This window comes from Lissotriton helveticus, chromosome 2_1 (assembly GCF_964261635.1).
Source record: "Lissotriton helveticus chromosome 2_1, aLisHel1.1, whole genome shotgun sequence".
Classification (NCBI taxonomy): domain Eukaryota; kingdom Metazoa; phylum Chordata; class Amphibia; order Caudata; family Salamandridae; genus Lissotriton; species Lissotriton helveticus.
Window position 1 is genome coordinate 1,456,079,453 of NC_136059.1, and position 26,426 is coordinate 1,456,105,878.

Genomic DNA, 26,426 nt, shown 5'->3' on the forward strand with positions numbered 1-26,426 from the left:
TCCTTCTGCGGGGTGATGAACATTATAGGGGGCATCTCCATGTTTCTTTTACCAACAAAAGTGTCAAACACTTAAAACATTTCATATACATTTTAATTTTATTCACGTTGGGCAATTTACTGTTCTACTTTGCAGGGCTATGCTTCACAAGAACTGCATATTTGTCTGTGCAAGTGCAAACAATCTGCCTGTATTTCACTTTCTATACATGTACTTTCCTGAAACTAATTGTTTGCGTCTGCCTATGAAGCTCAAGGGCAGTGAAGCGTTAAAAGTAAAAAGTGTAAAACCAATCAGTAATCCAACGCCTGCAAATGTAGTAGGAATTGTCGTACTTTCAATGTAGCAAATGGGACTCCTGGAGGCAGGCAAAACACAATCATGACCTCACGAGACTTGAAATCAAGAAATGCAAAGAGGAAAAGAAGAGAAGATAAGCCTTTTCAAGTTCGACAACCAGGATGTGAAACAACTTCTCTCGATCAGGATTCCTCCTTCCCGCCCCCTCAAAGAGAGGTCAAGCTCATCCAGCGTGAGAGAGCTTCACGCACTGGGGAAATCCAATCTCTGCCTTTCACCAGGCAAGAACTATGAGGAAAACTCCCCTCACACTTTTTGTGAACAACACCATCTACTACATAGCGTGTTCAGTTGTATACTAGTTATCCGTGCATTGTATATGTTCCAATGCGTATTCACAATACACCAGCTACCCACTGTACAAGGACTGCTATGGCTCCTATACTTCCTAACCAATCACAACCAACAGGTGGAAATCAGCAACACCACTTCATGAACAAAAACTGTCAGCAACTTCTCTTCCATATTTATATGTAGGCAACTATAATTACACACCCACGCAGGTTACAGGAAAAGCAACATCCAAATTCAAAAATTAGAAACAGAAAACTATCATCACAAATGGCCTCTGACATATATTATTCTTCTGGGTGAAAGGCAGTTTCTTGAACTTGAATAGGTCCAAAAGTAAGGTCTTTGTCAGAGCAACCATGACAATTCTACAATTGCATACCCCTTTGTCAGAAGACCAATGGGCATACTGTTGTGCCCAATTTACCTCATTATCACCTAACTATAAACTACGTCTAATACATTTTAAATTTGTACATAGATTCTATAGGACCCTCTTCAATTACACCGTATAGGGATTAAGGTAGACATTAGTTGTTGGAGATGTGGGTTTACTTAGGCTACGTTTTTACACATGGCTTGGGATTTTCCGCAGTTGACCTCATATTGGACAGCCATATTCACCGCAGTCCATGATTTATTGGCACACAATTGAACCCGGATCCCTTACTTGGTATATTGAGGTATTATAAAGGTACGCCAAATGCGCATCGCAAGCTACATGCTATGTTTTTACTGTTTGCCAAGCGCCGCCGTATAGCCATGCACTGGGGAAGAAAGAAGGCGCCCGCTCTGAAGGACTGGGTTCGGGATGTCACATTTGGACACACACAATTAACAACTTATTGGGAGCTGATGCCGTCGGCATCCAGGCCTAGGAACATAAGGAGCCCCTTTGTGGAATGGTCGCGTGCTGGTCGGGAGGAGGATGGGGGCACTTGCGGTGCCCAAGAGGCCTCGAGGGCAGACTCCTGTCTGTCTTTTGAGGTTAGAAAATGCAAGATAGACTGTGTTGTATGATATACACTAGATACGTCTTCATGTTGTGGAGGTGGTGGGCTAGAGGCTGAATTTGTAGGAATGGTAAAAATACATTATTTATGGTGATAGATGGTATTTTTGGTGGAGTGCACTCCCTACGTTAACGAATATGTATATTCTATTTATCCAGTACGGATGGAACTGTACACTCGATTTGTATTTAAGCAATACAATCACATACGAATGGCTAGACGCTGATACATGGTACGTAACTGGCTGTTGGTTTGAAATGTTAGTTAATAATTGAAGTGCTAATAAAGAAAAAAAAAATGACAATTCTACACCTTCACTGGGCATACCCCCTAAGCTGGGCGCAGCCTCCGCACCAATAGAGAGTGAACATCTAGGTGATGTGTGTGCCCGTGAACTGTCCTTCGGACAACAGATTATTTCATTTGTAAAGGATGGCAGTTTATTTACCTGAGAGGGATTCTGTCTTTACTACAACGGAATCTGTTAAGAATAGAGTAAACTGAACGCTGGTTGTCCCTTAACTTCTTTATGCCACCATCATTGCACCGTTCATCTGTCACCTTCCTGCTTCTCCCGACACTTGAATCCCAACCGCCCACCCTTCCAATAGTTGCCAAAGCCACCCTCACGAGTCACTGAGTGGAATGTAAAGGTTCTGCGACTCCTTAAAGGGAAGATTACAACACATCACCTTCCGTAAAAATGAGTAGGGCAAATCTTAAGGTTTTATAATATCATATGTACAGTTATAGTAATAGATAACAATAAAATATCACTGCATGTAACATCCTAGGAATAGATATTTAAATGGCACACACATAAGGGCCCCAAGGCCATACCTCATACACAATTAGGGATAACAATTAAGAAAAATATATAATATGCCTCATTCTTCTTAAAATTAATAAAATGACACTTGAGCATACGTTTGCGAATCACTGCCATTTTGTAATCATTCAAGTATAGAGGTAACTTCTTTGGTCGATTACTACAACGGACCAGATCAAAATGTGAAGTACTGGGAGTGTTTATATCAGTACCCACGTCCTCACACTGGAATGACCTAGAAGTCTTCATACAACGAAGATTTGTGTCTACATCATTACAATGGGGCGAGTCCACCTCTCTGTACTTTGCCAACCTGGACATACTCCAACATCACTTAGCACAACCCCATTCTTCCTCTCTCTTGAAATGTGCTTCGGACCCCAGAATCCTGATTTCCTTTTTGTTGTCCACCGTGGTTTCTTCACATACACCAACTCTCCCACATACCATTTCTGAGAGTGGACATTGCGTTTCGCATCAAATGCTTTTTGTACTTTACTTGCTACCTCTTAATCACACAAGAATCTATCACTTTCAAACACTCTTTACCTTTTAACCAGACTGTGTTAAGCTTAGTACCCCCGCACAACTTTTTCTTATGCACTGAAATGGTGAACGTTTCTTTTTTTACCACATTCGGAGCATCACGATGATCCCATAGTATCTCTCTGAGAACCCCTTTGACTGACAAACGCTTTTCTATTGCTATCTAAGCAGATACCCTGACTAAACATTTCGGGACTCATTTATGAAAAGTGATGCATCGCTGCGTGAAAACAGCGATGCGTCACTTTTCACTGCGCTCTCTCTGCGGCACTAATGATGCGTCATAATTACAGTATGACGCATCATGTCGCAAGGAGTTACAGATACGTCAGTATTTCTGACGTATCTGTAGGCGCAAAAGTGACACATTGCTGGAGTTTGTCACAAAAGTGACGCAACTCCAGCAATGTGTACTTTCACATGGGGCAAGCCCCATGTGAAAGGGCATGCGTCAGTCTTACGCTTGCCATGAGGCAGGCGTTAGATTTTGACGCATTAGCATCCAAGAAATGGCGCAGTGAAATCTTATAGATTTCATTGCGTCACTTCTATGACTCTTTCTTGCGACAAAACGCCCCCCTTGCATACATTATACCTGGCGCAGGTATAATGTGGCGCAGGGGTTTACAAAGTGACGCATTTACCTAGATGCGTCACTTTGTAAATGTGGTGCAACATGGCACATTTTTTACTCCACTGGTGCGTCACTAAAAGTGACGCACCAGCGGCGTAAAAGTGACGCAAGGGCTCATAAATGAGCCCCTTCATACTTTCTACAAGTCCATTTGCTTGTTATGAGTATAATGTGATACGTAGATGAGTGATGTCAGGGCTTTAAGTGGGATGAAAAAACTTGGGGGGGGGGGGGGGTCTCTCAAAGGGGCCTGGCCAATGTATTTAAGGGTGTGCCTTTAAAATACGTAGGCTTAAAATCTGTGCTTAGCATAGTGTGCCACCCGACTTGTATTTTGCTGTTTCTGTCATTGCATCCAGATATATGATAGAATAAGTAACATCATACGTACAAGAAGTCAGGACTATTAGCTTTGTCAATGGTTGTTATTTGCATAAGATCAATAAGCAGCAACTATGGCTTGTATAAAATATTGAAAAAGCTTCCACTTAAAGCCCTGGTGATACCACAACAATGTTGCTGCTCCTGCGTTTCAAAAATAGAAGGGAAATCCAGAGTGAAAATTACTATCTTTAAAGGGTTTCCCTTTCCCTACAACACTCACCTGGCATGACGTCATGCCGTAACTTCTCAACTAGTGAGAAGTGAGCAATGTGAGCACGCGCACATCATGTGCCTGCTGTCTACTGCAGTCCGGGGAAAAAAACGGAACGCCTGTGCAAGGTCACAAAACAGAGCCTGATAGAGACCCGTTTCGAGGCCCCTTTAAAAAACTGCCGGTGCTCAGCACCGGTGAGACCGGGCCCACTTAAAGCCGCGAGTGATGTCTAATTCATCCAAAAATCTCTTAATTTCATCAGAAATAAACTGTATTCCATTATCTGTGATAATTAATTTAGCTATTCCTTCCGAAACAAAAAGATCTGTGAGAAATTCGAACACACTCCAAGTGGTTACATTGCTTACACAGCAAGCAGAGACCCACTTGGGCGTGTAATTTATTGCTACCAAAACAAGCCTTTCTGCTTGTGACAACAGGTCAAAAGAGCTGGTTGTCTCTTAACTTCTTCATTCCACTAACATAGCACAGCTTATCTGTCACATTTACCGCTGCTTCCGCCAGTTGAATCCCTACTGCCCAACATTCCAATAGTTGCCATAGCCACCGTATAGAAAGCTGAATCTCGATATAGTGTACTTAAAAGAAGTATGCCGTACAGAGAGTCCAGAGAATCCCCAAATGGTCCACAGAGATAAAAGTAGATCATTCTAATGCTCCTTTTGTGGTAGTGTGGGTGAGCAGTTATGCTTATCAGAGGGTAGTGCTAAGCATTTTTTATATTCACAGAGGCAATAAATGAGACACACACTCAAGAATAATTCCGAGACCAATTTATAAAAATAAAGTGTTTTTATATCTTTTTTAAGACCAAGAACACAGTACTAAGGTAAGTACTTTCAGAGTTATGATTTTTCAAAGTTTGGAAAATATATCACGTTTGTGCCCAATTACGCGCCAAATGAAACTATGGACAAAAAGAGGAAACATGCATATAAAATCAGACAATGCTTTCATTAAGTTAACCATCTCATTTTAGCTCGATTTCAGGACCAGGTCAAAAAATCTATCAGGAGAAGTTTAGGGGCGTCCCAGATCAGGCGGGATCAGAGTGCTGAGGGTCTTGGAAGTTGATGCGCAAAGACGAAGGATGCCACTTGAAAATGCAATGCAAAGATGGACTAACAGGTAAGTCTGGTGGGTCTCCTTAGAGGGAGGAGGTCGCAAGGGCCTGTGGACCACATGAGCAGAGCTGGTTTGTTGGTGCTGGAGTCGGATGCAGAGCAAACAGGTCAGCCAGGCATTGTGCATCTTTAGGGTATCTCACACTCAGGAGCAGGCAACTTGGAGAGGCGATATCGGGACAGCTGGGCCACTCAGAAAGTGGATCTCTGGTGTCTTAACGTCCCTTGATGGGTGCTTTCTTCTGATGCTTTGGGAGTCTGGAGTGAACTCTTCTTCTTGGTTTTTACCATTGGGGGTCCCGTACCCCGGGTATTGGTATGTTGAGGCTCTGGTAGATCCTGGTGCCTCCAAACTTGGTAGAAAGTCAGATCTGACCCTACTGAGCTGTTTTATTTCCTCTTGCTTTGGTGCTGCATCAAGGTTGTAGGGGAGCAGCAAGTCGACAAACCGTACTTCATGGGATCTGTGCCTGTGGGGTGCAGGGATTGATACCTTCACCCCATGGTGGCTCCTCAGTGATTTGTCGAAGGTTGTAGATGCTCCAGGGTTCTTGGGTCCTTGCAGGTTTAGGACAACACAGCAAGAAGTGACTGTTGAGTCCTTGGAGAAGCTGTCAGGGTTTTGCACCTTTGTCTTCTACAGCGGGGCTTCAATACTTGTGTAGCATTTCTTCTTTGTCCTGGTCTTCTTTGGTCTGATGAATCTGAGGTTCAGGTCTTTGGAAACACCTAAATAATGAATTCAGGGGTGTTACAAGGGGAGACAGGTAATAGCCAATGGGCTATCTACCATTAGAGTGTCTACACCATTTAGTGACCACTGTCTGGGGGAAGGGGCACTAATCTAGCCCTGATTGTAGGTTCTCACCATCTCAAGATGGTGGAATTTCATGAGGGGGGTTCACTTTGCCTGCCCCGCCCTAGGGGTGGTGCATGCTGGGGGGGACCCCCCCTCCTCATCTAATTAATTTTCCTACTGTTCCTCCTGTCAAAAGTGGAGCAACAAAAGGGGCTTGGCCTCCCCCACTATCTGAGGGTTTCTGGGTTGGACTTCAAAGGCGTCATTGCCTTGAAGCTTCCTGCACAGGAAGGCCGTCCTGTCCTGGAGGAGATGTGAAACACCCCGCCTAAAGCAGGTAATGTTTCTGTCCTTTGAGAGGGCTGGCCCTCACCCCATGAGGCTGACTCTTCCCTTTTCCTGATCAACAGCTTGCTGTCTCAGGCTTTCAAGAGTGGGTCTGGTTGTCTTCCCATGGCACTAATCTTGCCTAGAGGGTCCCCTGGTCCTAAGAGCTCTTTCGTATAAGACCCAAGCTCCTGAGGCTTTGTTCCCTCTGGGACTGACAATTCTTCTCCCTGAGATATGTTTTGGTGTCTGATTTGAATCTGATTTCCTAGACATCCTCCCCTTTCTCTTGAAAGGTTGGTATATCATTTCAGGCCCTAACAGCTCTTTTTCACCTTGGGCTTTGCTGTGTGCCCTTGTTTTTACACACACCATTCAGGTATTCCCAGCATTGCTGCATGGGGTTTCTTTTCCACCTCAACCCATGCTGAGTACTCCAGTTCATTTCCAAGTAGATACTGTACAGGGATAGCAAATGACACCATTACTCTTTTGAGGCCTCTAACCCCTCTGCAATCTAAGTTCACCAAGGCAATTGGATGTTCCTTAGCATGATTGTCAGCGTTGAGGATGGTATAGATCTGTCCTAGGCGGGGGTGGTGCGTCCATTAGGGCACTTGAGTGTTGCCCCACTAATTAATTTGAGGCATGAGTGGAGGAGTTGACTGAGTAACAAGCATGAGTGCCGTTGCTGTCACTCTCTCACTCACATTTGCAAATTCATGCCCCCGGAAGCAGTCGGTACAGAAGGGGGCGGGGCAGCAGGAGTTCAGTGAAAGTGCATGTGCATCGAGCCATCACGATAATATCTATCAGGTGGTCAGCGGAGCGCACGGCAAGAGTGAGCATGTTCTGTTTAGGGCTTAAACATTTTGTGACCAGCCCTGAATATGTGCACACTAGACTGCTCATTAGAAGAGCAAGGGTTGCTCCATGCCGCTCTTCTAATGAGCAGCCTAGTGCGCATGTTCAGGCTGGCCGCAAAAAAATGTAAGCCCTAACAGAACATGCACACTACTGCTCAATCCAATCCTGGCGCTACTGATGGAGCAGCATCTGGATTGGCTGAGACGTAGGCGGCACAGGAGTGAGCGTGACATCAGAGCCTCCTCATCGAGGCAGACACACCTCGTGTTCACCACTACTACCACGTTTGACGGGAACCGGCTGAGCCTGCAGCAGCGGCCGGACGGGCACCAGCAGGGACCCCGGTCTGATTGGTAATGTTTATTTGTTTAATTTTATCCCACCCGTGCTCCCCGCCTCTTGTGAGCATGCCGCTGGCCGCAGCTGTGTGCATGGCTGTGAGTATGTCTTTGTATAGCATGACTGAGTGCATGTGCGCATGAGCCTCAGCGCAGATTTACACTCCGAGAAAACTTCTTATTTCAGCAGCAGTCCCTACAGAAACATTCCTTTATACAGGGCCACGTCACGTAAAGTAATGCCCTTCAATACGCATTTCAACTGGTCTCGTCAAGACAGCCAAGCAGAATTATGCGCTTGCTACAGAGTGTTGGTGGGGGAGGGGGAGATTAGAGAAAGACACCCGCAGGTCACTGGTGTTATCCCACCAAGACCCTTCAGCTAGTAATATGTCATCTGCAGAGGTATTTGTACACTCCGTTCCGACTCTAAGGGCCAGATGCATCAAAGGGTTTTCCCCATTCTGTGTCTATGTCACGCATATGGCCCTAATTCCAATAAAATAGCGTAGCAGGTTAACGTGTTTGCTGTTGAAATCTGTGTATACTCTAGTGGTTACAAGGGCAACTCCGTGTGTCACCATACTTAAGGTGGGGCTTTAAATCCTCACAAGTCATCACTATTTTGTTCTGCATGTGCTGGCACTGCAAGACCTCACCAAAGCTCTGGGAAGTAGCAGGGAAATGATCAGACTGATTGGATTGTGGGACATCCGAGCAGGGCTGCTTGTCACCGATCACCGAGGGGGAGGGGCTATGAAGTGAACAAAAGGAATACTGAGGGGCTTTCAAGTTAGGTTTTGAGGCTGTGGAGAGTGTTTCTGTCAGAGATATGGAGATATTTTTAAATCGAGTATGAATGCAAATAACTCTAATTTTGAGACTTTTCTGCTCATGGCCCAGCACCTGGAAGATGCTTTATCAGAGCCCGGGGGTTGTTTCACCAATCGGACTATCGCACCCTGGTAGAAGAGTAAGGCCTGTCGGCAGTGGAAACAGGAAATCTTTGTTCCAATATATTCTTTCTCTCTGATGATGCTGATTAAATGCTTTACAGGAAGGGCAACAAATGCCCAGCTGGGCCTCATGGTGCTACTTGAGGGGCTGCGGGACAGATTAGAGCTGAGGATGCTGAATTGCATTTCTTTCTACTCATTAACAGATTTGCTGCCCAGTTCTGGGCACGTTGTAGTCTGGACAGTCTTTTGGGGTAGCCCTAGGTATAATGCACTCTTTCTGTCTGTCGAGGTAGAACAAGGTCCTGCACCAGTGGGGTGTGAGTTTGCTTAGGGAGAAGGTGGAGAGCTTTACAAAGCTGCCTCAGATGCTGCAGCGGCCGCTCAGAAACATGCTCTATAGGCTACACAAGGAGTAGGGCGAGGCAGGCCCCTGGATGCTCGTAGCTCAGATGGCCACCCGTCAGGGACCTCTTTGTAGAGAGGAGGCTGCAGTGAGCAAAGGTGGCTGGTGCCATTTGAAAGCGGTGAGGGTTAAAGTCTCTATGAGTTTCCCACAGGGTTTGTCAGGGGATCAAAAAGGTGTTCAAAATACATGTCCATCCAATCATTGGCCTCTCCGCAGAGCGCACATGACAGTGGTCAAGTATTTCAGTTGTAATTGTGATTCTAAGCAAAATGGATGTAGTGGGGCCCTAATCATGGGGGTACAGAGTTTTTAAAATTATGACAAGGCAAAAGTAAATGGAAATACAGTGGTGGCCGCTACTTAAAACTCATCCCCAACTTTTATGCCTCACCACTTTCAAAAGTCACCAGCCACCACTAGTCCTAGCAGATATTGATCTGGGGACACCTGTGGCTTCCACCCTAATCTCATTAATATTTGGATCTTGTCTGTATTTCTCCTGGTTATTGGGCCAGACAGCCAGGGTAGCTATAACCACACCGCCCTCTAAGACTAGAGTTTCCTCAGTGAGCACCTTGACCTTGTCAGGGCTCACCTGTGATCCCATCTTGAGACTCGCAACTGCATTTGCTACAGGTGGGCTAGAGACATTATTTTTGTTTTTACAGCTAGAGTCTCCAGTTCGGTGCCCAGTTGTATTGCAATCAAAACAACAAGCCTTCTTGGGATCCCAGTTTTTAACCTGATACCCACCCATAGACTGATGAGTTTCTGGGCCCACCCTCCTTAGCAGGTTTTTGAGAGACCGAAGAAGACTCATTTTTGTTTTTGACTTTTTGGTCACCATGTTTCCCTTTGGGGAAAGATTCCTATTTCTCCCCTTTCTTTTGGTCAACCCAACCAGTGGTAGTTTTAGTCACCCTTGTTTTGACCCAGTTGTCTGCCTTCTTCCCCAACTCTGGAGGAGAAAGTAGACCTAGTTCTACTAGATGCTGATGTAACTTCTTATTGTAACAATTACTTAAACAATGCTCCTTCATAATTGAGACCCATCTCTTTCCTTTGTCTTTCTATTTCCAGGAGCTGAGCTTCTAAGTTCAGTCTCCTGGTCAATATTTCCCACATAAGCTCCTCATATGAGGGGGTCTCAGCAGTATCTGTGGGGACTGGCTCAAGTCCATCCTCAGTATTTTCATTGACATGATCATCATCCTCAGACTGGGGTACCAGGTCTGGGTGATCTTTCTCAAACTGAGCTATCAGTTTTTTAAGATATTCCTTTTTTGGACTTGTGCCTATTCTGACACCATAGCCTTTAAGAGGGCCCTCCATCTAGCATTGCTCAGGGCTACATAATGGGTCCGGTCAAATTCCTGATCCTGGCTATTGGTTTCAGGCATTATTTGTCTAAAGTTGGGACCTTTTTATGAATTTTGAAAAATAACTATACACCAAATACTTTGTCCTAACTAGAATACAGATGTTTAAAGTTCTAAACAGTTCGTTTCAGAGACTTAACCAAGATCCTAGCAGTTAATTTTAGAAATTGGGGAGAAATAGACCAAACAAAAATTTGACTAGCTAATACAAATTTTGTATTTACTCATGTGGTTGAATATTGACAAAGTGATTCCAGCAAATGCAAAGTGTTCTATCCCATTGCTGAACCATCAAATGGGAGACGCTGGCTCTCTATATAGTGTACTAAAACAAAGTGCGCTGTGCAGAGAATCCAGAAAGTCCCCAAAAGGTAAACAGAGGTAAAAGCAGATAATTCTAATGCTTTTTTTTGTGGTAGTGTGGGCGAGCAGTTAGACTTATCAGAGGGTAGTGATAAGCATTTGTCGTAGTCACAGAGGCAATACATGAGACACACACTCAAGAATAAATCTGGGACAAATTTATAAAACTAAAGTCAATATTTATACAGTTTTAAAAACCAAAAACACAGATTCTAAGGTAAGTACTGGTGGAGTTATGATTTTTCAAAGTTCAGAAAATATATCACTTTTGTGTGCAATTACGCACCATAGTAAACAATGGGAAAAAGAGGGAAAATGCATATAAAATCATGCAATGCTTTCACGAAGTTCACCTTCTTGGCTTAGGTCAATCTACAGACCAGGTCCAAAGTTCCAGCATGAGAAGTTTGGGAGTGCCCCGGTAGCGGGCAGGAGCAGAGTGCTGAGGGTCTAGGAAACTAATGCGCAAAGATGAAGGGGGCCCCTTGAAAATGCACCACACATGTGAAGTTACAGTTAAGTCTGGTGGGACCTCCTTAGATGGAGGACGTCGCAAGGGCCTGTGACTACAGGAGTAGAGGTAGTTAGTCAGTGCTGGAGCCGGTAGGGTAAGGTGCAGAGTTAACAGGTCAGCATCATCAGCGTCATATCTTTAGGATATTTGCAGCCAGGAGCAGGCAACTTGGAGAGGCAATCTCGGGACAGCTCGGCCACTCAGGAAGTGGGTCTTGGGTGCCTCAACGTCCCTCAATGGAGGCAGCGGTTCGTGTCTCACCCTCTCGGCGCTACATGCGAGCTCAGCCGGCGGACCACAGGCAGTAGGTTTTTTTCTTGTCTTGTCTTTTCTAGTCTTTTATGCTGCAGCTATGACATCGTCGCAGTTGCGGTGCTATTCTGCGTTTAGTTTGAAGTAAAGTCTGTCGGCTTGCGGGAGCTCCCGACCGGACCTTCTAGCCGGCCGCCATCTTCCTCCCTCCAAAATCTCTAATGCTCCTTTTGTGGTAGTGTGGGCGAGCAGTTATGCTTATCAGAGGGTATTGCTAAGCATTTTTTATATTCACAGAGGCAATAAATGAGACACACACTCAAGACCAATTTATAAAAAAAAGTGTTTTTATGTCTTTTTTAATACCAAGAACACAGTACTAAGGTAAGTACTTTCAGAGTTACGATTTTTTCAAAGTTTGGACAATATATCACGTTTGTGCCCAATTACGCGCCAAATGAAACAATGGACAAAAGAGGAAACATGCATATAAATTCAGACAATGCTTTCATTAAGTTAACCATCTCATTTTAGCTCAATTTCAGGACCAGGTAAAATCCATCAGGAGATGTTATGGGGCGTCTCAGATCAGGCGGGATCAGAGTGCTGGGGGTCTTGGAAGTTGATGCGCAAAGACGAAGGATGCCACTTGAAAATGCAATGCAAAGATGGACTAACAGGTAAGTCTGGTGGGTCTCCTTAGAGGGAGGAGGTCGCAAGGGGCTGTGGACCACATGAGCAGAGCTGGTTTGTTGGTGCTGGAGCCAGTGGGGCCGGATGCAGAGCGTACAGGTCAGCCAGGCATTGTGCATTTTAGCGTATCTCACACTCAGGAGCAGGCAACTTGAAAATGCACCACACATGTGAAGTTACAGTTAAGTCTGGTGGGACCTCCTTAGATGGAGGACGTCGCAAGGGCCTGTGACTACAGGAGTAGAGGTAGTTAGTCAGTGCTGGAGCCGGTAGGGTAAGGTGCAGAGTTAACAGGTCAGCATCATCAGCGTCATATCTTTAGGATATTTGCAGCCAGGAGCAGGCAACTTGGAGAGGCAATCTCGGGACAGCTCGGCCACTCAGGAAGTGGGTCTTGGGTGCCTCAACATCCCTCAATGGGTGCTTGCTTCTGTGCTTTGGGAGTCCGGTGTGTATGTTTCTTCTTGGTTTTTACAGTTGGAGGTCAGTACGCCATGGCTCCAGTAGGTCCTGGTGCCTCCAATTTTGGTGTAGATGCAGATCTGATCCTCCGGAGCTGTTGTCCCCCTTCTTGCTTTGGTGCTGCTTCGAGTTTATTGGGGAGCTGTAAGTCGACAAACCAGACTTCACGGGATCGGTGCCTGTGGAGTGCAGGAGAATGATAGCTTCACTCCAAGGGAGCTTCTCAGCAATTTATCAAAGGTTGTAGGTGCTCTGGGGATCTTGGAGTCCTTGCGGGTTCAGGGTGACACAGCAGGCAGCAACTGTTGAGTCCTTGACATATTTTAGACAGTCTACAATATAAATCTTCACAACGATACATACGTTTTTCATTGGGGCACAGGGCCACAATTTTAATGATGCTAGGGATTCTTCCCTTAAAGACCCAGACTTCTAAATGAGACGAATCCAAAAGCTCCACAGAAACTTGTGATTTATGTAACAGAGGACGCCAAGATTTCTTACATGCGCTGTTAGTCTGTTCTAGCCCTATTCTGGTAGAGGCCAGATGTCTGTATATATAAAACCTACATGTTTTAGACATAATCTCTGCACTGCAAAAAGTTTAATTGAGTTTTGTAAATCTTTGCTTGATGAATGTGCTTGTTAAAATCTCTATACATTTTTTAAAAGCTTTTTAACATTGTTTTAATGTTTGAATAGCATAAAGGTTTTACTATTTACTAATAATGTATTTGTTTACCGCAGTTGAGGTCTGAATAGTAAAAATGTTTTATTATTTTACTAATCATGTATTTGTTGACCTCAGTCGTGGCCTAAATCAAATTTAATAAATTCTGAATTCGAGTCCTTGAAGCAGCTGGCAGGGTTTGTCGCATTTGTCGTCTGCAGCAGGGCTTCAGTTCTCATGCAGTGGGTCTTCTTTATCCTGGTCTTCTTTGGTCCAGTGAATATGAGGTTCAGTCTCAGGGAGACACCTAAATAAAAAAACGTAGGGGTGTTACAAGGGGAGACAGGTAATATCCAATGTGCTATCTACCTTTAGGGTGTCAACACCCTTTAGTGATCACTTCCTATGGGAAGGGGCACTACAGTAAACGTGATCGGAGGTTTTCTTACCATCTCAAGATGGTGGAATTTCAGGAGAGTGGTTCGCCTCATCTGCCTCCTTCTAGGGGTGATGCAAGCAGAGGGAATACCTCCTCCCCATCTAACTCATTTTCCTGTCTTTCCTCCTGCCAAAAATGCAACAGGAAAGGGGGCTTGGCCTCTTCCACTATCTGGGGGTTTGTGGATTGGATTTCAAAGGCATCATTGCCGTGGAAGCTTCTGGTCTGGGAAGGCCATCGTGTTCTGGAGGAGGTGTGAAACGCCCCCACCTAGATCAGGTATTGTTTCTGTACTCTGAGAATGCTGGCTCTCACCCCATGAGGTCAGAAATGTCTGTTGGTGGCAGGCTGGTGAAAATAGGCAAGAGACCCCACTAGTGTTTGGTTAAGTTTCAGGGGACCCTCGATAAGTGTCTCCTCTGTGAATTTATTAATAAATCCAGCACTGTCATCAGTGAGGATTTAATAAAATATGATGTTTGGTACCAAACATCTTAGAAACCAGTGAAGCCATCATCTTCAGCACCATTGCCTTAGATACCAGGGGTACCACTTTCAATGCATTTACAGGGGTATCTAATGTTGTGCCAATTGTTGTACATGTTTGGGAACGAGATCTGGCAATGAGACCCTGGTTAGCAGGGACCCAGTGCACTTGCAGTTCGAAATCACATCAGGCAAAAAGTGGGAACTAACCATGCAAAAAGAAGCACTTACCTACACAGCGTCACAAGTTACTGAGTGGAATGTAGAGGTTCAGTGACTCCTTGACAGGAAGATTACAATGGAATATACAGATCAAATTCAAAAGAGCCCTTCTAGGGGTATAACAAGAGTACTACTGTTTATAATTTAGTTTGGTGGTAGAAAGAAGGAGATTCTAAAAGTACAGATAATACAGACCCAAACAAAAACAAATCATTAAATTCAAAATATTGTGTACAGTATTCAAACACTTTGTTTACTTTCAAGGAGACTGCACTATCTTCCGCTGTAGTTTCACTCCTGCTACATAACTGAAAAAAACTTCTGATCTAACAAAGATAGTGTGACCAGTATTCCAAAATATATGTGTAATGGCATGAGAAATCTAATGAGAGTGCAAGGTACTCTTCTTTGCAATCTTTTGGACTTTATCCTACAGACTCCTGTTCTTACCACTTTTCAGACTCCTCGGGGCAATTGCCCATTTTTTGGGACAAGTCCTCTTCTCCTCTTCAATTTCCATCACATGATTATCTTAAAGCAAATTTCCATTCCATGCTTCTTTACCAAATTAAAACAGACAAATTACTGTGTGTTCCCTACTGGTTGTATGTCAGACTATTCTAAACAAAATATCACCTAACATAAATATTTTGGCCTAACCATCATTAACAATATTAATTCTCCGTTGGGTGTATATTGTGTATTATTAATTCCAATGGGGTGTTATTTTTGAAAATCATATTCATGACACAATATTTTTGTCAGAAGATATTTAGACCACAATATTCTGGTGCCATACCTCAATCTCCAATTCAATGTGTGTGCTTAGTGGTGACTTATAATGCATCAAAAACGAAGTATATTATACATAAATACATACCTGACTTTTAGCACTTAGACCCGTGTTAAGAGCATTGAAAGAATGTAAGAAAAAAAAAAATTAAACGTTTTTTAAAATTGTGCACTTTTGTTGTATCTCTGATCATTGAATCAACTTTGTTTGAAATATATGATTAGAAATTGGATTATTATTCAGGGTGGGCGACTGCCTACCTCAAGGAATAATAACTTTTGTCAGTGTGAACCCTTAAAGTCACAAAATGAACCTAAACTCAATCCCTTGGTAGCTATGGAACAGAGCAGACAGGCTTAACTTAGGCGAATGTGTAAAGTATTTATGAAGTATCAAAACACAAATAAAATAAAAATACAAAACAATACGAATTTCAAACCAAATAAAAAAATATAATACATGTTAATAAGGAAAATGACACCAAATTGAAAGAAATCAATAAGGGGGACTGGAGAAATTAGTGTGGGAGGTTTTAAGTAGAAATAGCACCATGAGCAAGTGAAGCACCTATGATAGTCAATGGCCATAGTAGACCAGGCCCCAGGTATAATTTCAGGCTAACCCCGACATAGCATGGGTCGGATACATCAAGTTTATTGATCATGTTGGAAGTCTGGAAGTCAGTAAGTTCAAAAATGTTTCAGAGTCCCACTGGTCTAGAGGATACGTTTTCACAAGTTGCCCTAGTCAGCTGGTATCTCAAGGAAAAGGCCTCTTGCATCTTGGCTATCAGTAGCCACAGAGGAGGTCATACAACTGGCCCTTCAAGTCCACTTATTTGCGGTAGGCGCAAGAGGGAGCAGGTCCAGTCCTTCAGGACTCCTCTCAGGTCACAGACAGCAGGTCCAGTTCTCTTCTGGCCTTCAACAGGTGCAGAGAGTGTTCAGAAGAAGGGTGGGCGAGGGTCCAGCTTTGTAGGGTTCTCCAGTATGAGGGCAGGGAAAACCCTCCTAGTTCCTCTCTGACCAATGGAATAATAGTTCCTAGGCCCTGACCTACCTTCTTTTGTAGTAGTTCCTGGTTGCTTTACTGCACACAGTTCCAAAATAAGATGTGTCAGGAAAAATTAAAAATGGTGAAAGTCCTCAGCCCCACTGAACCTGGGCTCTGAGTGCTCAGGGTGTGTGGAAAGTGTACTATGATATGCTTAGTGTCCGTCCACGTCCAACAATAAAGTTCAGCTTGAGGGTGAGCACTCCATGGACAACAAATCCAGCGACAGAAGTCCGGTAGGACAAAAGCAGGTTCTCAGCAACCAGACAGGGGAGCCATAATAATTGTCTTGGCATCGTTCTCTCTCCCTCTCCAATGCACCCCAAGTGCCTTATGTGGCTCAACAGCTCTGTCAATCAGGATTTGACACAGTGCTATCAGAAGGAGACACACAGATCCCAACAAGCATATTCTTTTGATCTCAGAGGAGTTGTCACTGCTTATTGAGGTCAGCCTCTTGTTTGCTCCTATGAGGCATTTCACACCTCACTAACACATATTCAAAGCTTTGAGAACGGCTGATATCCGTCAGAGGTTTGTTCTAATTAGCCTTCCAACACTTCAGACAGTTAAAGAGTAACTTTCTTAAAGATAAGTTTCCTTAATGTTTATTACAAATCTAACTTTACAATTTAGTTGGATTTCTAATAACTATTAAAAATAGCTGCTTAATTAGCAATGTTAGTATTTTAATCTGCACTCTGGTTTTTATACAGGACAGCTAGGCCTGAACTACTTTCTTTATAGTAGGTCCTGGTTGCTTTACTGCACAAAGTCCCAAAATACAATGTGTCGGCGAAAGTCTTCGGCCACACTAAACCTGGACTCTGAGTGCTGGTGGTGTGTGGAAAGTGTACTATGATATTCTTAGTGTCCTTCCACATCTAACACTAAAGTCCAGCTTGAGGGCTGGCACTCTAAGGACCACAAACCCAGAGACAGAAGTCCGGTAGAAAAAAAGCAGGTTCTCAGCAACCAGACAGGGGAGCCATGAGAATTGTCTTGGCATCCCACTCTCTCCCTCTCCAATGCACCCCAAGTGCATCATGTGGCTCAACAGACTTGTCAATCAGGATTTAACAACAGTGCTATCAGAAGGAGGCACACAGATCCCAACAAGCATTTTCTTTTGATCTCTGAGGAGTTGTCACTGCTTTTTCAGGTCAGCCTCTTGTGTGCTCCTGGGAGGCTTTTCACACCTCATTAACACATAATAAAAGCTTGAGTACAGGCTGACAGCTGGCAGAGGCTTGTTCTAATAAACCTTCAGACACTTTAGACAGTTAAAGACTAACTTTCTAGAAGATAATTTTCCTTAACATTTATTACAAATCCAACTTTACTATTCAATTGGATTTTTAATAATTATTAAAAACAGCAGTTTAATTACCAATGTTAGTATTTTAATCTGCATGCTGGTCATGTTGGTTTTTATACAGGACAGCTAGGACTTGCCACAGTCAACATAGCCCTTTTTTATTGTATATATTTCTTTTTATTGGCATTTAGTGCATCAATACAATACAAAATGACAGCCTCAAACATTAGAATGGGCAGATACCTGGAAAGGGAAGAAAGGAGGGGGAGGAGAAAGGGGAAGAAAAGGAGAGACATAGTCAAAACATCACCATAGCATCATGTCGGAGTGCCTATCGTGGACTTCACTTTATAAGTAACATTCCAGTGTTCAGATATAATACATGTAAAGGGCTATGTTCAAGAGTGTGAAAGGAGAGGGTGCATCACAAAGGACAGTTCTACATTGGTAAGGACCATGCAGTGCACCGCTATTCTGAAACCCTGTACTAGTTCTTCCTGCAAGTTTTCCATAATGGATACTGCCACTTGTGCGTGGCAGTCTGTATACGTTTGAAGTGTGGGAGAAATTACCTCCTCAAATATGTTTAAAATGGCTCCCAGATATCTGTGGGTCAGGCTGTTGAGGGCATCAATTTCCAGTAGGTGGCTAGTTGTTCGTGACCATATGTTCCGTCTTGCAACCAGAGTGTGATTTTAGGTATAGCCCTTCTCCTCCAGTGTTTATCAAGTTGACGTTTAGCCAAAAGTAGAAGCATAGCAGTTAGTCATTGGTGCTCCAGTGGAAAATCTTTAGCATAGCCTAGTTGGTTTACTGTCGGCATCTGCGGTATGGGGTGGCCAGTGATCTGTTGGAGGGTAGCATCTAATTTATGGCAATAGTCCACAATTCTAGGGCATTCGCAAGCAAGATGTAGGAAAGTGGCTTGAGGTGTCAAGCATCTTTCGCAGCGGGCCTCCTCCCTTAAACCCATGTGGTGTTGTTGAACTGGTGTACGATATAACCGGTGAAGGAGCCTGAAATGTATGAGTTGAAGTGTATAGTTTGGTGGGAGAGCAGCCGTTTGAAATGAAATGAAAGGGGTTTTATAGAGCGCAAATCTACCCGAAGGCCTCGTAGCGCTAAAATTGCTTACTTCTGGGGAGACTTACTGAATTATGTGGAAAAAAGAAAAGTTTTAAGAGATTTACGGAATTTTAACAGATTGGGCTCATTACGGAGGGCAGGAGGTAAGGAGTTCCAGGTAGTGGCAGCATTAAGGGAGAAGGAGCGTCCGCCCCACCTGGCTCGTTTAATTTTCCGCGCTGTTGCCAGAAAAGCAGTGCTTGACCGCAAAGATCTATGGGGGTGGTAGGGAGTGGCCAAGGCGCAGATCATGGCGGGAGCATTTTTCCTCATGGCCTTATGCATGATGCACATTGCTTTGAACTTAACTCTGGCTTGAATGGGCAGCCAGTGTAAGTTTCTCAGAGCCATGGTGCCTGAGTGGCTACGGGACAGGCCCAGCAGCAGACGCGCGGCAGCGTTCTGGGTGACCTGTAGTGTTTTAAGTGTGCTACTCGGTGCACCCAGATAAAGGGCGTTCCCGTAGTCCAGGCGAGACAGGATAATGGCCTGGACCAGTATCCTGCGAGCCTGGAAGGGGAGGAGAGGCAGGACTTTCCGCAGCATGCGCATCAGTCCGAAGCAGGTGGCGGAAAGTGTGGTGGCTTGATGAGTAAAAGTAAGGGTGTTATCTAGCCACATGCCCAAGCTTTTAATTTGCTTTTTTGGTTCAGGGGGAGAACCCATGCAAGGTGGCCAAGGTAGGATGGGGCTGGGGAGGGCTGAGTTTCCCAGAAACATAAGTTCTGTTTTATCCCCATTTAATTTGAGATGGGAGGAAGCCATCCAGTTTGTGACCGCTATCAGACAGCTACTCAAGTTCGAAAAAGTGTGGTCTGGCTGATTCAAAGCTAGCACCAGCTGAGTGTCGTCAGCGTAGGTCACAATGTCAAAGCCAAATGGACGGACGATTTCTGCCAGAGGTTGCATGTAAACATTAAAAAGCGTTGGGCTCAGGGAGGAGCCCTGAGGCACGCCTTGGTTGAGAGGCCAGGTTTTTGAGTGGACTTCACCCTCTACCACCTGGAATGTGCGATTTTCCAGGAAGGATTGAAGCCATAGAATGGCGTTGCCCGTTACTCCAAGGAGCTTTAAACGGGAGAGAAGGATGTTGCTATTCACGGTATCAAAGGCGGCACTTAAGTCTAGCAACATTATTGCTGTGGTGCCGCCTTGATCCATGTGCCTGCGTGCTAATTCAGTCACCGTCAGAAGTGCCGCTTCTGTCCCCAGTTTAGGACGGAACCCTGCCTGTGAGTCGTGAAGCAAATGGTTAGTTTCCAAGTAAGACATCAGGCTGGTGTTAATATGTCTCTCAAGCAGTTTAGCCACCCAAGGGAGAAGTGAAATAGGGCGGTAATTAGTCATATTGCTAGGGTCAAGATTAGGTTTTTTCAACAAGGCTTTGACTTGCGCGCATTTCCAAGTACCTGGGACTCTTCCTGAGCTGATTGACTTATTTACAATGTTTAAAATTGCTGGTCTGATGGTGTTAGCAATTTTCATAAGCTGTCGTGGGGGGGCAGGGTCTAGTGGAGAGCCTGATGTGACTTTCAGCATGAGAGAGTCAAGCAATTCTTCATTTAATAACGGAAATTCAGCCAGTGAACTATCAGTAGAAGAAGAAGAAGCTGTGTCATTGACCACTGACTGGTGGGTGGCCTGAACAAAAGAAGAAGAGATATTTTGTATTTTTTGATAAAAATACTCAGCTTGGGCGTCACAGCGAGTTTGGGCTTCGAGAGGATTTTGCAGGGAAGAGGGGGTATTGATTAGGGTTTTTACTATCTGAAATAGTTCTTTTGAGGAGTTGGCGGAGTTAGTAATTTTTTCCTCGTAGAACCGAGCTTGTACCAGTGTGGTCTTTGTTTTGTATTTCTTAATGGCCTCTCGGTAGCTGGTTTTGTCTTCTTCCTTGAGAGTAAATCTCCACGTTCTTTCGAGTTTTCTGCATGCGCGCTTTAACTCTTTTAGCTCAGGAGTATACCAAGGAGACTTTTTAAACTTAGTTTTCTCCTTGATAGTTTTTTGAGGGGCGGCTATATCTAAGGTGGCCTGTAGCCAGTTGATATAGTGAGTGTAGAGAGTGTCTACATCACCCTCGGTCAGGCGGGGGGTAGAGGATAATAAACTCACCCATAGGTCAGAGGGCAACTTCGACCAGTCCCTACCTTTAAGTGTGGCTCGGACGGGCGCCAAGCAAAGGCTGGGTATCAGCCAGAGGAGAGGGACCAAAAAATGGTCGGTCCAAGGCAGGGGGATAGGGTGGCCAGTAATAAGTCTCTGGTCGTTGCTAAGAACTGCATCCAGCAGATGGCCTTTGATGTGAGTAGGTTCAAAACCCTTCTGAATGATTTGGAGGGCTGCCAGACCGCTCAGAAAGGTGCTGGCTAGGGGGTCCGAGGGATTGTCCAGGTGAATATTCATATCACCAAGAACAGTAAAATGAGGTGCAGAAACAGCTAAGTCAGCGATCATGGAAGGAAGCTGGTTCACAAAATTGCCCATTTGGCCTGGAGGGCGATAAATAAGTAGGCCAGAGAAAGTTAGTGTGGGGGAGAGGTCAAGAGCAAAGGACATACTTTCACAAGATGGAATAGTCGTAGGACTGGTTCTGCATTGATAGCAGTTTTTGAAAAGTATGCCTAGTCCTCCTCCTCTGCCCTCTGCCCTGTCAACCCTTTGTAGTCCATATCCCTTAAGTAATATGGCGGAAATATCGGGGTTAACCTCATCTTTAAGCCAAGTTTCGGTAAGAAAAATAGCATCCGGGTTAGTTTCCTCAAGAAGAATTGACATTTCAGTTGAATGTTTGATCAAGGAACGGCAGTTTAGGAGAAAAAATTTAAAGAAGCTACCGGTTTCAGGTCGCTTGAGAGAGGGACATGGAGCAAAATGACAGTGGGAGCATTTTGCCCCTGGCACATCCGGATCCAAAGAGTGGAAACATAAAGCCTTTGGATTGGGCATGAGGGATTTTAGCTGTTCAGGGGCATACCCTATTCGAGTGGGTAGGGCATCTGGAGATGGAGCAGGGGTCCTGGCCCCTGGGCGCCTCGGGGCGCGGACGGGCGCAGACGGGCTTGCCTTAGGCGCGCCTTCGGCGCGCCGTCGGCGCGCCCGCTGCGCGGACGGGATGGCCCAGTGCTTTTAGGCATTGTTCGGGGAGGCGGAGGAGGGCGAGAGGGAGGAGCAACTCGACCAGCAGCCTTCCCCAACCAAAGATGGCGGCCAATCTGGATCGAGCCAAGAGTTCCCAGCGCCTAGCAGCAGCAGCGCTGACTCAATGTTGCTCCAAAGTGGCCTCGGAGCGAAGTAATCTCGCGCCGAGGTGAGCAAAGAATTAAAAATGTGCAGGCAAAAATATTCACAAATTTGCAACAATAAGCCAATTGCTCAGTAGTTATTGGTGGGTCCGTCAACCATTGAGCATGTGCTTTAGGAGTGCGTATTGGCGCCTTGTCTTGCATAATAGTGTGAGAAGTTGGCCTAGCATATGCTGTCCACTAGTTATAGTGGGCACCTTGCACCAGTCCAAACAACCCTTATTGATGACTAGCAGCCCGTCCCGATGTTGTCCGGGTATGAAATAGAATGTGTGTAATGTGTGTATTCAGATACGGTCATTCGCGTGTTCCCCCGCTTGAGGGGCAGCTGCAGCCCTGGTTGATGTTAGCAGGCACGTGTCCCCCCCCGCTTGAGGCCCAGCTGCAGCCCTGGTTCATGTTAGCAAGCGCATGTAATTAGTGTAGTGATCCGCCGCCTGAGCCCGGCTACAGCCCTGGCTGATGTTAGCAGGCGCGTATAATTTGGTTTAATGTGATAGTTCAGTAACAGCGCGCATGAGAGGCTGCAATAATTGTCCCAGCAGACACGCTCAGTTGCGTGTGCCCCCGCTTGAGGGCCAGCGGCGACCGTCTAACAATTAGAATTGTGTGAGTCTTAAATGATTGTTTCCCGCTGTTCTTATGTTTTTTATGACCCACACCGACGCTCTTAGGCCCGAGCGCTTTTTAGACGCACCCAGGCCAAGCCACACACTGCGTTCGGTCCTTTCAGACGCACCCAGGCCAAGGCACACACTGCATTCAGCACCCCCAGTATGTGTGAGACAACGGGCAGTCCCCCAAGGGAGTCTTGTGAATGGTTACTTACCACGCTTCGAGGTGAACGCCTTTGTGACGCTCCCAGCACACGGCCACAGCAGACGATCTGATTAATGTAGGACCCAGATGGCATGAAGTGCAGAACGTAGCACACGCCCCCAGCGTTTGTCATTCCCCCAGCGTGCCCCTTGATGCGGCGCAATTGTGTAATTGGCGCTTCACATTGCGTGAAGGGCGGACACACGCCCACAGCGTTTGTCACGCCCCCAGCGTGTCACGCCCCCAGCATGCCCCTTGATGCGGCGCAATTACGACTCACATGGCATGAAGGGCAGAACGTACCACACGCCCCCAGCGTTTGTCACGCCCCCAGCACACGCCCACAGCAGAACGCAGACACGCCCACAAGGGACTACTTTGCTGGCACGGTTCTTTTACATTTTAAATGTATATGGTGGCCGTCTGCATAGCCTATGTCCTTCTGCTGCAACTGCCCTTTCCAAAGCTGGGTGTTGTGATTGGTGCTGTGGTTACTGAGATTACCCGCCTCAAAGGTATGGGCTCTCTCTTTATAATATTAGTATGGATATATATATTTAGTGTTTGGGTGATTTATGTGAAGTTTGCCAACATCAGCATTGAAGTATCACTGAAAGTCGGATTGACAAGAGGCATTGTGGGAAATGAAGTCCGGTTGAAGCAGGTACTAACAGTTAAGGTGAACATCTCAAGCATAATGATACCTTTGCACTAGACATCATGAAAGAACTAAACAAGTACTCATACCTTAACGAAACAAATGTATTTTAAACGTGAAAAATGAACAATACCAAAAAAACGGACTGCCTCTTTAAATGAATTGACATTGTCCTTCTTCAATGTTTTAGTCACGTTTAAAACAAGCTAACGAACCCACCAATGAAAAGAAAAAAAGCATATGAATAAGAGGTCTGTTACCTCGAAACGCGTTATGCTGAATTTTGCCCGGAATAAAGGATTCCTTGAAAGTACGCTTGTGTGGCCGGTTTCACGTTGCTGCATGCTGCGCGTGGATAGTGTTTGTTTGTTGAGGTGTCTGACACACCTGGGACCGGCCCGAACTCGAGAGGCTGTGGCGCTTTGTCTTGTCAGATTTTTGGAGACTTTTGTGAGAAGCAAATAGGTGAGCGCCTGCCGGCAGAAGAGAATCGTAACGGACATCAGGCTGAATTGAGGGGCCACATCAAATGGCCCGCTTCATCCGATCTCTGAACCCCTTTGAAATTGCCAGAGTTTGCAGAAAGGAATTTTTTCTGAAGCACGTCGTACAGAACTTTACTCGTGGATGGCAAAGAAGAACAAGCAAATACATTGGAGGTTGCAATATCCTCATTGTCACCCGGACCATCGAATTCAGCCGTAACATGGTACTAAACCAGCTAAAGGCTTTGGAGAGTGTTTGGGTGATTTATGTGAAGTTTGCCAACATCAGCATTGAAGTATCACTGAAAGTCGGATTGACAAGAGGCATTGTGGGAAATGAGTCCGGTTGAAGCAGATACTAACAGTTAAGGTGAACATCTCAAGCATAATGATACCTTTGCACTAGACATCATGAAAGAACTAAACAAGTACTCATACCTTAACGAAACAAATGTATTTTAAACGTGAAAAATGAGCAATACCCAAAAAACGGACTGCCTCTTTAAATGAATTGACATTGTCCTTCTTCAATGTTTTAGTCACGTTTAAAAGAAGCTAACGAACCCAACAACGAAAAGAAAAAAAGCATATGAATAAGAGGTCTGTTACCTCGAAACGCGTTATGCTGAATTTTGCCCGGAATAAAGGATTCCTTGAAAGTACGCTTGTGTGGCCGGTTTCACGTTGCTGCATGCTGCGCATGGATAGTGTTTGTTTGTTGAGGTGTCTGACACACCTGGGACCGGCCCGAACTCGAGAGGCTGTGGCGCTTTGTCTTGTCAGATTTTTGGAGACTTTTGTGAGAAGCAAATAGGTGAGCGCCTGCCGGCAGAAGAGAATCGTAACGGACATCAGGCTGAATTGAGGGGCCACATCAAATGGCCCGCTTCATCCGATCTCTGAACCCCTTTGAAATTGCCAGAGTTTGCAGAAAGGAATTTTTCCTGAACCACGTCGTACAGAACTTTACTCGTGGATGGCAAAGAAGAACAAGCAAATACATTGGAGGTTGCAATATCCTCATTGTCACCCGGACCATCGAATTCAGCCGTAACATGGTACTAAACCAGCTAAAGGCTTTGGAGAGTGTTTGGGTGATTTATGTGAAGTTTGCCAACATCAGCATTGAAGTATCACTGAAAGTCGGATTGACAATAGGCATTGTGGGAAATGAAGTCCGGTTGAAGGAGGTACTAACAGTTAAGGTGAACATCTCAAGCATAATGATACCTTTGCACTAGACATCATGAAAGAACTAAACAAGTACTCATACCGTAACGAAACAAATGTATTTTAAACGTGAAAAATGAACAATACCAAAAAAACGGACTGCCTCTTTAAATGAATTGACATTGTCCTTCTTCAATGTTTTAGTCACGTTTAAAACAAGCGAACGAACCCACCAATGAAAAGAAAAAATGCATATGAATAAGGAGTCTGTTACCTCGAAACGCGTTATGCTGAATTTTGCCCGGAATAAAGGATTCCTTGAAAGTACGCTTGTGTGGCCGGTTTCACGTTGCTGCATGCTGCGCGTGGATAGTGTTTGTTGAGGTGTCTGACACACCTGGGACCGTCCCGAACTCGAGAGGCTGTGGCGCTTTGTCTTGTCAGATTTTTGGAGACTTTTGTGAGAAGTAAATAGGTGAGCGCCTGCCGGCAGAAAAGAATCGTAACGGACATCAGGCTGAATTGAGGGGCCACATCAAATGGCCCGCTTCATCCGATCTCTGAACCCCTTTGAAATTGCCAGAGTTTGCAGAAAGGAATTTTTCCTGAAGCACGTCGTACAGAACTTTACTCGTGGATGGCAAAGAAGAACAAGCAAATACATTGGAGGTTGCAATATCCTTATTGTCACCCGGACCATCGAATTCAGCCGTAACATGGTACTAAACCAGCTAAAGGCTTTGGAGAGTGTTTGGGTTATTTATGTGAAGTTTGCCAACATCAGTATTGAAGTATCACTGAAAGTCGGATTGACAAGAGGCATTGTGGGAAATGAAGTCCGGTTGAAGCAGGTACTAACAGTTAAGGTGAACATCTCAAGCATAATGATACCTTTGCACTAGACATCATGAAAGAACTAAACAAGTACTCATACCTTAACGAAACAAATGTATTTTAAACGTGAAAAATGAACAATACCAAAAAAACGGACTGCCTCTTTAAATGAATCGACATTGTCCTTCTTCAATGTTTTAGTCACGTTTAAAACAAGCTAACGAACCCACCAATGAAAAGAAAAAAAGCATATGAATAAGAGGTCTGTTACCTC

The 26,426-nt window shown here is 44.9% G+C and overlaps 1 long non-coding RNA gene across 1 annotated transcript in view; it reads right to left on the bottom strand.

The window, feature by feature from the left end:
• Nucleotides 1-11,970: 11,970 nt before the first annotated feature.
• LOC144819795 (uncharacterized) overlaps nt 11,971-26,426 on the bottom strand; it is a 139,856-nt gene continuing 125,400 nt past the window's right edge. Inside the window, exon 3 of the long non-coding RNA XR_013607569.1 lies at nt 11,971-13,752. This is a non-coding gene — a long non-coding RNA (uncharacterized LOC144819795). The remainder of the gene's footprint in view (nt 13,753-26,426) is intronic.